At 37.9% G+C, this 12,013-nt stretch overlaps 1 pseudogene; it reads right to left on the bottom strand.

The window, feature by feature from the left end:
- Positions 1 to 5,963: 5,963 nt before the first annotated feature.
- On the bottom strand, positions 5,964 to 12,007 carry LOC115748942 (annotated as a pseudogene).
- Positions 12,008 to 12,013: the final 6 nt, after the last annotated feature.

Here is a 12,013-nt window from a genome sequence, read left to right as displayed (position 1 = left end):
TACTGTAATTTTACATGTATGCTATAAGTCCATGACAGTCATCGGGTCCCGCTACTGGTGAAGACGGTAAGTAATTTAAGTTATTAAGGTTACTACAAATGTGGATGTTAGGAGGGCATGAAAGGTAAGTGAATAAGAACTTCGATGTGACCTCGCAAACATGGAAAAGAAAAATCAAAGGACAAGAATGTGACCCTTTTTTTCTGATACTCCATTGTATTTACTAATAAAGCCTGAATTTGATTGATGTCCGAGTCCGAACGAAGTGGCCGCAGGATCGGACGTACTCACACCTAGGACGGAAACAAATTGTTTGTCGAAAAGGGCTTGGCGACCGGCTCGAGGAAGAAGTAAGAATGGAAGAAAACAAAATGAAAATAAAAATCGAAAAAAATTAATTTTTATTTAAACTTATCCACGTCGGTGCTGGTCACGCCACGTGGTACGATGTGGCACATTTGGTGTCCATGTCAACATTTTTCTGTCAAAATTGATTGGACGAACCGAATCAATACAAATGCAAAATGTTTAGGACTTAATTGAAAAAAAAGAAGAAGAAGCAAAGTTTATGACTGAATTGTCGTAATTGCAATAAATTTATGATTTTTTTTGGTAATTTTCCCAATATACGACGACAATGCACATCTTAAAGTAGATGGTTACGAAGAAGCTATACTAGTATGGATTCGATGCCATAGGTGTGTTTAGCAAAACACGGAATTCACCCTGATTTCATTCATCATGTTTACATGTCATCTATTACCGAAAAAAAACATGTACTTTTTTGTGGTTAAAAAAAAAAGTTGAAAAAATGTGACTGATCAACTACTCTTCCTACTGTTATTATAAGGATCTCATAGCCCTTACGTATTAAGTGCCTAATTTGAGCCGTAACTACTCGGTTTATTCGAAACTCAAATGTCAAATATCGACAAATGTATGCAGTAATCTTACGCGTATGCCATAAGTCGGAAAAGTTCTATGAATTTATTCCTAAATGTTGTTATGATCTCCGTAGAACGTTTGTTCTTTGCACGTACAAAATGTTTATTTAGACTCGTATATAGTTTATAATGATGAAACAAATGAATATCCTCCATCGAACGTTAAATAGTTCATCTAGACATCCATTGATAGGTAGTGAGTTTACTTAAAACTCCCTATAAATAGTTTCTGAAAGATTACCACGAACCATTATGCATTTACATACATATATTTTTTTTTTCAAGAAATCAAGAGAAATGTTTATGCAAGTATGATACATGTATTAAACTGTATCTGCACCATCCGATTTGGTGGGGACCTACCACATTTGCTAGTAAGACACCACATTCAACGGTCCAGATTCATTTTAGTGTATGCATCGCATCTTAAATTATTTCCCAGAAATAGAATTGTTATATGACAGATATTTATTACAAAATATTTAAGTCTATCATGATTCGTACATATATATATATATATATATATATATAGCAAAATTTATTCAGCTACACGATAGTACTTACTATATTTCTATATTTTCATGCAAGTTTAACGTGTAATAATAGCAAATGATTTTGGCATGTAAAGAACATTTGCAACACCTGTTAAACATGGTTTTACTAATAAGTTAGTTGTCCATCGGTTCGCCCCCGGCAGACCTATCATTTTTGGCAAATACGAATAGCACATTGGAAGGTAATCTACCGGGTGATTCTATAATTCCTTAGATGCACCGTACCGTTAGATTGAAAGCGCGAGTAATCTCAACCATTTAAGATATCTTATCCTAGACATTTGTGATATTCTACTTTTCGATCCAAGAGTGAAAAGCCCAGAAGGACGGTGCTTCTTAAAGATCACATATTCACGGAAGCTGCTAGCATGACGGTATTTCTGATTACAGGATTTTTCAATCAATGAGTGCTTTATGCAAAATACGTGACGATGATGTGTGGATTTATAGTTAATATTGTATTGTCCCTAATAGTATTGTTAGGGAATCATTTCCCTATACTCACTCGTCTTCTACCTCCCTTGAGAACAATAACATTCCTTTGAGGTCGAGTTCCATTCTAGGAATTGGCATCTTCTTCATCGCAAAGGGCAATAGAACAAAAACGGGAAAAAGGAAACCCTAAAAATCTAAAGTTCTTAACATTTTAGCAACGGCGTGCAACTTGTAAGTTGGCCGGATTCGCCAGGGTGGTGCCAATCTTTTTTCAACACCAACGCATGCACTTGCCATCCAATTATTTAAGAGGGCCCCCTTTGGACCTCCTTGCCTCAGCCCCTGGTCTGCCCACTTGTTGCGTCATCTAATTCATACCCTCCTTAATTTAAAATAATACACGAGTAAACACTAATTAAATGACCAAATAAAATATCGTTACAGTTCCGCATATACAGGTGATTTTAGTTCATTCATCACCCTATTTTTATTAACGAGTGTCCTAGGACATAAAAAAAGTCTGTGATTTTCAGGACGTCCTCTCCCTCGTGTTATTTTTATGTGGGTGCTAGAAAATAACTTCTTCTAATGAAGTATGATTAACGAGCGCCTCATAAGACCCACCATAAAAGTTTATACAGAGTGCTTCGATTTTGAATTTGAGACCCTCTAACTCGTTTATGTTCTTAGGCCCTTTAATTATGTTGGCGGGAGTTGATTAATAGGATGCACGTGAAGCTGCTTGCTCATTCTCTTACAAGGTGATAGTTTATTGAGAAAGAAGCTCTTTGTGCCTAACCGATGCTTATTAAGAACTCAAGGATCTAATCAGATGATAATATAAGTTTCAACCACTTGACCTTTTAAGAAAAAGAGTAATGCACTCTAAGGAGATGCTTTCTAATGATGTCAAGATAGGTTAAGCTCTGCTCGGGTCAGCCTCTTCTCATTGGCCTTGATAACAACTCTACAATGTCATCGATAATTTCCTCGTTTGAACCTCAGGATTATCATTAATTTCCGGTAAGACATGCGCAAATTCGGGAACCCCCGATGTCAATTATGTATGTATGCATCAGTACAACTAAAGTGATACAGAAGCTTTAGAAGTTAAAACTGTAGCAGGTGTCTGAAACCCTAGTCTTCAGCAAAAGAAGGGTTTTCGTTTTTTTTTTTGGGCATGAAGATCTGCGGGCAGAACTGTTGCTGGAGAAATCAACGGCGACGCTGTTCTACCTGAAACAGTTCACATGAATAATGGGAAACTGTCAAACCAACAAGCGGGGTAAGGCGCTCACGAATGTCAAAGAAAGGCCAAAAAAAGAAGGACAAGAAAGACTCGAGCCTCTCAACTTGCGTGTGGAAAAGTGGTCCCGTGAGCACCACTTAAGAAAAAATCAAAGGTTGTGACCTTTTGTTCTTTTTAATCATCTGCATAATTGACCATTTGACTCCACGGCGCTCGTCCAACTACCTATCCGAGAGATTGTGGAGAAACAAAGGGTTTTGGAGAGAGCCATGTGTTTAGTAGAAGCTTATTAGAGTTAATACGCTATGAAACTCATAATTCAGACCGAGAATGTCATGTAACTATGAAGTCTTGAGTTTCTTCGCATGAATTTATGAGTTGATGATGTGACTAATAAGATGTTGAGAGGATGTGCTCGAGTTTTCTATATAAGATATTATGGAACTTGATTAGTAGAAACCCCGGAGAAGTGCATGCCTGGAGATGATTGATGGAGTACGCGATTAACTTAAGTATTTGGAGGTTAATGGCGGCCGAAATAGCAGTGAAACGCATGTCGGAGATAGGTAACTTCACATGATGATTGAACTCTAGACCCCGGAAATAACTTCCGATGGACTCGCCCACAACTCGTTGTATACATGTACGCTCAAATTATAGGTTCTCAACGAACACTTAATGGCACTTGAGGACCATAATTTCTGAGCTATACACTTTCGAAGTATCTTTAGATTTTCAAAGCCAGTTGCAAGAGTGCTCTTATGCACAAGTCGTGATTTATATCTTGAATTTCTTACTCGCCTTTCTCTTGCTAAGCCACGCATGTTTGGCCGCGATCATTTAACCGGTTCCTTGCCTGCTTAAGTTATAATCGAATGCACGACCGTTTACTTCAAAAGTTGAAGCTGTTAAAGTACGTCGCGGAATATTCTCCACCTCTTAGCACCGTTCATCACACGGATGCCCATTTGATAATGAAGGTCTTCAAGCGTGTGAACTTGATACGTATGGTCAAAAGAACAGTCGAGACCGACCGTGCAAAAATGGAAAAAAAAGGGGAAAAGAAAGGAAATGACAGAAAACCCACGAACGAGCGAAAACGAGGCGTGAGGAATTAAAGTTCGAGGCGTCTTACTCCGATATCAACTCGGGTATACGCACAGGTATGAACAGCTCAACCGAAGTTGATGTCTCTACACGCCATTGCTTTGGTCGATTGATTGTTGCCCATAATAGCTCACCACAAAGTCATTGCTTAGGAGCATCGTTCACTCTTAGGAATGGACAAGTGAATGGTTTATTAGGTCAGCTTCTAAGAAGGACGAGTAATAGTATGACCCACCATCACATGCAAAATATCTTTGCCCTAATTATATTCTTGATGCTATGAACCGACCCAGTGGAAGCATCATGCAATTTTCCTTTTCTTTTTTTATTTAGTAGGAAACGATTGTACTTGACATCTACCAAGCATATATAGTAATTGCTCCATGCTAGATTCGGTCCTAGTAACTTTTTTTGCCATTGGATGGGTGTATCTTTCTTTCTTTTGCTTTTGTTGAGGATCGAACCTTGGTTGGTGTCCCCCACTCGCACCCTTAACCTCGGGCCGGGTGCCTAATGGCCGCAACTTAATCATTAATAAGTAGTATCGACTTCAACTTGTTCATGTACATTCGTAAATAGCAATACGACGAATGAGAGATTTCTCGATCTAAAAAGTGAACGAGTATTTACCAACGATCTGAACTTCACTCGAGCCTGTAGGATGTGTGAAATGGTGCATCCTTCTTGCTTAGAAATCCATCAAATCCAACTGTGGTTGACAATAATGTTTCCAAATGAGTTCTTTTTTGATTTAGTAATTGATGTTTCCCACTGAAAGGGCATTGCCCAAAAAGCTAATGATGCGTGCATAAAGGCTGTAATGGTACCCCACTGTCCATTTCAATCTACCTTGGATTCCACTGAGTTCCCAAATGCATGTTCGTGGGTAATTTAATTAGAGTTCATAATTCAATATTGGGCATTACTTTAGTGAGGAAAAAAGTTAGTTATTCATGGTAATTTATATTAACAGTTTCTAGAAAAAAATTAGTAAATATAAGGGGTTGTTAATCAAAACAAATAAAAGTCGATAACTAAATAGAAAAGTTGACAAATTGACACCAATAATCAAGTATTGATAACTAACTCGGATAAGAGCTAATAAACCATTAATCTGACAAAAATTGGCACTTCACTATAATTTAAGTTGCTAATTTCATATAGCAGTTAATAAATTCTAATCGGCCATAAATTACGTGACGATAAAAGTGGTAAGTCAGTATAAGAATCAGTAATTTTGCAAATCCATGCTAAGTCTTGAGACTGTCGTGACTAGAATTACTCGACGTAAAGTCTTAAGATTTATATAGTTCAGTGAAAACTGCAGACACTTACAAATATGAATTTCTGAAGTTAATGTCTAAAGCTCATTGCAATCATTCTTGATCATCCATTCCAAGCTCCAATGATCTCAATAGGCCCATCCGAACGTGGCTCTTTCATAGACTTACAGTTGAGCCTCGGCAAACTTTTGGATGCCTCCGCGCTTGAGGTATCATTCTATCTCCCTTTCTTTGACAATAAACAACTTGTCTTTCACCAAGACTCCCGTAAAATTTGCTGTAATCTTCCTCCCCTTATATTGTTTGAAGTGATAAATTTTGTCGTTGCAAAACACCCATGCGTAGAAATGAGTGATATCATGGAAAAGAATGTCAGACACAGAAGGTAGAAGGCCAAAAGAAACCGAAGAAGGAATGCTTGGATAACTAATGCAAAGTCCCAATGAGTCAAAAGTAAACAAGAAGATACCAGCAGATGTACTATACCTAAAGAAAAGATGGCAAAAGCAAGAAAATCCGGAAGTATGAGTGAGTAATTTCAGATTCGATGCAAATTCCGACCATCCAGAAATTGTAGCGCGGGCAGAATCTTCAGCAAAAATGACATGAACATTTCATTGGCGACTGCATTACCTACAATATCGAGTTGTGTCAACTCCAAATTCTTGAACACTACAAAAGCTTCCCAATAGTTTGTCACATCGGCATCTTTAGGGCAAAAATCATCACCATTCCGAGTAATTTCTTCATTATGGGACAGAGGAGCAGCAGAGCACAAGAAGCGTGTGGTGTCCATAGAATGTAACCCTATCTCATTGTGAGAAATATTCAGCACCTTCAAGGATTTCAGATATCTCAAAGGGTCCAGCGCAGTGAAACTCTGCAGTTTGTTTCTTCCCAGGTTCAAGCAATGGAGAAGCTGCATAGCCTCCAGTCCTGAAACAGAACCAGCGCAAAGCTAACTCTTTCTTTATCCTTTTCACACTTAAGGTAAAGAAACCTGAATAGCCCAAAAGATTTGAATGGCTGAACAGCTACAGCGTTTTGACCCAGCTTAACCTAAGCACAAGCACTAGCTCTGCAGCAAACTCACACATGCGCCGAGCAAGATAAGCAAAGGAATGTAGACAAAATGAACACACTCACCCTGGCTCGTGTAGATGGGAAAAAAAAAAGCAGGGGAACGTTAACTTCTTAACAATGAACTTCAGCAGATATTTACACAAAAGGGAGGCTGTGCTAATATGAAATAACTTGTGTTATTTTACCTTTGAAAAGACCAGGAGGAAATTCTTGTAGGCCATTTAAATTACACAAATTAATGTAAATCTGAAGTTCATCTGCTGAATAAAGTCGATCAAATTCGGGTGGGCTGCACAAAGATAATGAATATGTCGCCTATATCAACTAAGCAAACAAAATTTAGGCCCAACCACCCCCCTGAAATCACTTGTGTTATTTTGCCTTTGAAACGGTCCCCAGGGGGGGATTTTTGTAGGTCGCTACACATATTAATGCAAAATTGTGAAGTTTATCTGCTTTGGGGCCTGCACAAAGATAAATGAATATGTCGCCTATATCAACTAAGCAAACAAAAATTAGGCCCAGCCACAGAACCCAAACCCAAACTCAACCCACACCCCACAACCCAAACCAAAAAAAAAAAAAAAAAGAAATTACAGCAAATATCTTACCTTCAATTGACTGAAGTTTATTGTCACTAAGGTCTAGCATTTGAACCCATAACAGTTTATCAAATGATCCCATTCGAGATATTGACAGATTATTCAGACGTACACATATGGTCCATGAGTACCGGACGAGGTGATGCTTCCACAGCAAAAGCAGTGCCTCAACAGCATCTCCTGGCTGGAAAGCAGCTGCAGTATCATTTAAAGAATTATCAAAACATTATCTCTTAGCTCATTTCATTCTCATTCACAGTAGCACAGAACAACAGGGTAATCCTCGTCTACATTCAAACAACAGTCTCATTGAAATTTGTGCACACCTCCCAAATGCTACTGCGAAATTCTTATCTTGCGAAAAAATGACATTTATTGCCTAATATAGTGCAAACATGGCGTCCCTCCACAATATCTTGTGAATAAGATATATCCTTGGGAAACACCAATTCCAATGCTAGAAACAAGTTAAACTCACCTTGGTGACAATTGAAAAAAAATGAGAATCCAAATGGTTGACAGGAGAACCTTTACGTAATAGACTATAGTAAATACCAAAGAACTCCAGCATCTTGTCTTATGACTTGCAATGAAGTATCACATAAGCAATGAGGCAATGACAGACACGAAAAACAACAGTCACTTCAAAGATCCAAATGCATATGCAGCCTCCCATCACTGAGAAAGAAAAGGCCTGCTTTTCTTGGAAGATCTATTTCAAGGGAAGAGTAAGTTACCTGTTGCAACAAAACTAAGCTTCTCTCATCCTTATAGTATAGAGAGTGAGATGGGTCCAATTTCATTAGCTCACTGTATAGCCCAAGAACTTCTTCAGCATGAACAGTTTTCGTAGCATATGGAAATAACATTGCATCATGAGCCATCAATAGTCTTGCCAGTGTGATTTTCCCAATTTTGCTGAAAAATGGAGCGAGCATAATAGACAGATTATTAGTTAATCAGAGTTGCAGTCAGACCAAAGGCACAATTTTCCAGCTTTGGGATCAGGTTTACCTATCTGAGAGAGCCAGCAAGTTTCTAATTTGACTTATTTCTTCAGCGATAGTTCCAATCTGCCAATGTGAAGTTGTTGGCTCATACTTATTCTCCACTGCCATTCCATCAAAACGAAGACTTGGAATGGCTATTTGCAAATGCATTTCACAAGCATAAAACTTGTCCTCCTCCCATGCCACTTTCTCATCTTTAGAAGATCGGGTTTCCAAGGGCTTTACAGTTACTGTAAATGACAAATCAAAAGTAACACTAAGCTGTAGACCATCTGAAGACATGATGCCCTGATTATGTCCAAGCTTAACCTCAACAGTATGGAGTGCTGAAGACTGATGATCTACACCAGATAAATCAAAATATCCAACCCAAACTTTAGAAGGCCGAGAATTCTGCGAATAAAACGGCTTGCATTAACATCTTCATTCTGAACAAATGTAGATTGAATGGTAACTGTTGACGAGTTTACACCTTCAACGGTCTGATTGAAATACAGGACAACAGGAAATCTTTCCAAAGCAACAGTAAACTCAGAGAATGAAGACAAAGGATGATTACCAATGGACACATTTCCTGACAGAACGAGATCAGATCCACGAACAGGCAAAGAAGATACAAGCAAAGGAGCCTTGGCTTTGAATGTTTGATCAAGAAGCCACAGATGGTAAAACCAACCACTTTGATCGTCAGGGTCAGTATATAAAGCATTCAGTACAAACTCATACTCCTTGCTTATAATATCTTGAGAAGACGACTCTTGTTCCTTTTTCTTCAGTATCTCTGACAATAGCATACTGCAAAATCTCTTGCCAGGTGAGAGATGAGGTCACGAGTTTGGAAAACTGAAATTAAAATCAACTCAGAATTGTTTTTCTCCCTCTAATATGCATAAAAGGCAGAGAAACTTTCACAATGTAGATGCACAGCAAGAAGAATAAACTATGGGGTTAATTTTGAGTATCAAATGTTTAAACTCAAAGAACAACCACCGTAATAACTCGGCATTCTAATAATTACCTAACGCATATGAAGTGCAAGGGAGTGACACAGTCCCTATCACAAAAGAGACAAATTCCTTACAAGTTTGGACAAATAGCTAAAACAAGTGATGCCACCATTCATTATATCATGCTTCCAGTAAAAGTTCCATAAATAAGTCCACAAACGACCCTCCTAGCAGTGCAATCGACAACAATCAACATAAGCAGCACGGAGAGCTTACAAGCATACCTTCGATTATGCCAAGTGGAGTAATTACTGAAATTGTTGCCTATCAAATCTTCTGCATACTGCAGCTTATCCTCCACGGATCTGCCCAGCAGTGCTGCCACAAATCTGGCAATAAATTTTGAAAGAAGAGAAAATAAGATTGATAAGCTTATCATGATTTATATATCCTGCAGAATGAAATTTGCCACCTCCTGTAATTCAATGCATGGAAATTTCGAGGATCGACCTTCTGAAACCGATCCAAAAGCCGTAATTCATCTAAAGATGAATGACCTTTGCTCAACACCCATTTTCGATGATGCCATCCTCCATAAGATTTAAAGTTCTGTCTCAACGCATTCTCGACCTACATTAATCATTCATACACATACAAGTCACGCGCTGTTGACAAATACCTGCAACTATAGCTTAGTCTGAAGAAAGCCAAAGAGGCTAGGAATATGTAGACCTGCTCCTAGAGCTAGCAAGAAAAGACAATCACATTGAAGATTGAGTAACAGACAAATTCTGCAATCCTGATTCCTAGTAGCAGCAAATCTTACAGCATCAAACGACTCCATATCGCAAACAAGAGGTGGAGAACTACAAAGCTACGGATAGCTAAAGCATTCCGCTGCGAATTAACCTTTTTATTTTTTTGGTCGAAAATACTTGAAATTCGCTGCGAATTAACCTCAAAAGGAGAAATTTTGAGGTACCAAACTAAGTCTCGAAGCAGCAGTTAAAAACTCAGATGTGGAACAAGCAGCACGACCACTTCGAACCCTCTAGAAACATCCTAAAAAGCTTAGAACAACAGAGAACGCACCACTTTGAGCTCTTCGTCGAAGATGGATTGCACAGATTCCGGAGAGGATTCGGACTCCTTGACGTTGTGCTCAACCGCGAGCTTCCTGCAATTCCAAGCGGCGTAGTACTCGGGATTGGTCTCCAGGAGCTTCGCACTGGCGTCGACAGCCTCCCTCGTGAAACTGCGAGCAACATCGCATCACAATCAATTCAAAAGACTTAATCGAAAGAGATCGTTCCACTCGTGCGACGGTGGACAGAAGAGAAGTGAGATAAAAATTCAGCGAGAGAGAGAGAGAGAGTGTACATGCGGTCGTGGTGATAAGAGAGAAACTGGCATTGAAGAGCTCGTAGCTTCTGAGCTTCGGCGCCGGCCGAGGCCGGCCGTGCATCTTTTCCGGTGGAGAGAGACGACGGGTGAACTCTGGACGAAAACTGAGGTTTTTTTTTTTTTAGTCAAACGAAAAATGAGGTTGACTCGCAGAAAGTTCCGGGGACAATTTGGGCAAAACAGTCATTTCAACCGACAGTTATTTTTTATCACGCCATTTTTTAATTAATAAATAATTTATACAAAATAGACAATAATATTATATGAATTTACGGTCAAACTTATATCGACTTTTAACGGTACTATCATAAAAGCATTTTAAAAAAAAATTATAATATTTGATTATTTTCCAAAATTTTTATTTGGTTCCTTTATGTCGTAAAACATGAGATTGATCTTTTACCCATTTACTCTTCTTATCAACGCCTTAAATTTATCGGTTAGCATATGAATTTATCAATCTTCACTTGAGTAACTTACTAACTTTACATTGAACCACTATTCTATTGGAAGAAAACATTCGTTAATTAAAAAAAAAATGAAAGTTGCTAACTATCTGAAATAAGTGTCGATAACACGGTACTAATTGATAATTTAATTGAATAAATATCGGAAAATTCCCTAAATAAAAGTCAGTAAATTCATGTGATAGTTGTGGTCAAGAGAGATAAACAAAAGCTGATAAAACACAGAAAAAGTTGGTAATTACAAGACAACAAAAATTTGGTAAGTAATTTATATGAGAGTTAATAACCAAAAATTGGTTTGTAACTTAATTGGAGAAAAATTAGCAAGTCACTCCAACTAAGGTGGGTAATTTCCTGAAAAAAAAGTTGTAATTCTAGGGCATTGCTAAGAGATGCTAATAAAAGTTCGTAAACAACAAGACAAACTTGTAAACTGAAAAAAAAAAAGTTCGTATTCACGTTAGCAAGTAACGTAAATTAAGGTGGTAAAAGTTGGTGATTCACGCAAATTTATATTGGTAATGTGTTCACAAATATGAGGAGTTGCTAATCAAGACAAATAGAAGTTGATAACTAAATAGAAAAATTTGTAAAGTAAAAGTAATATTTAAATGTTGGGAAAGTAACTCGAATGAGAGTTGGTAATCCGAAACTAACTGGTAATTGATATGACGGAAGTAAGTAAAGTCACTATAATTCAGGTTGGTAACTCAACATAAGAGTTTGTACATTCTACACGGCTGTTAACTATGGAAATAAGAGTTGGCAAGTTAGTATACAATTTGATAATTTCATATATTTGTTGATAAGTTACACGAGTTACTTGGAAAAAAATTCATTGGTCATCTTCAGTAACTACATTTTTTTACACTTACCGACACTCATTAATATTTCCCAGCACAGTTAAAGAAAACATGTTCATCCGGGC

The sequence above is a fragment of the Rhodamnia argentea genome, chromosome 2 (assembly GCF_020921035.1).
Source record: "Rhodamnia argentea isolate NSW1041297 chromosome 2, ASM2092103v1, whole genome shotgun sequence".
Lineage (NCBI taxonomy): Eukaryota > Viridiplantae > Streptophyta > Magnoliopsida > Myrtales > Myrtaceae > Rhodamnia > Rhodamnia argentea.
This window is presented reverse-complemented; position numbering and strand designations above follow the sequence as displayed.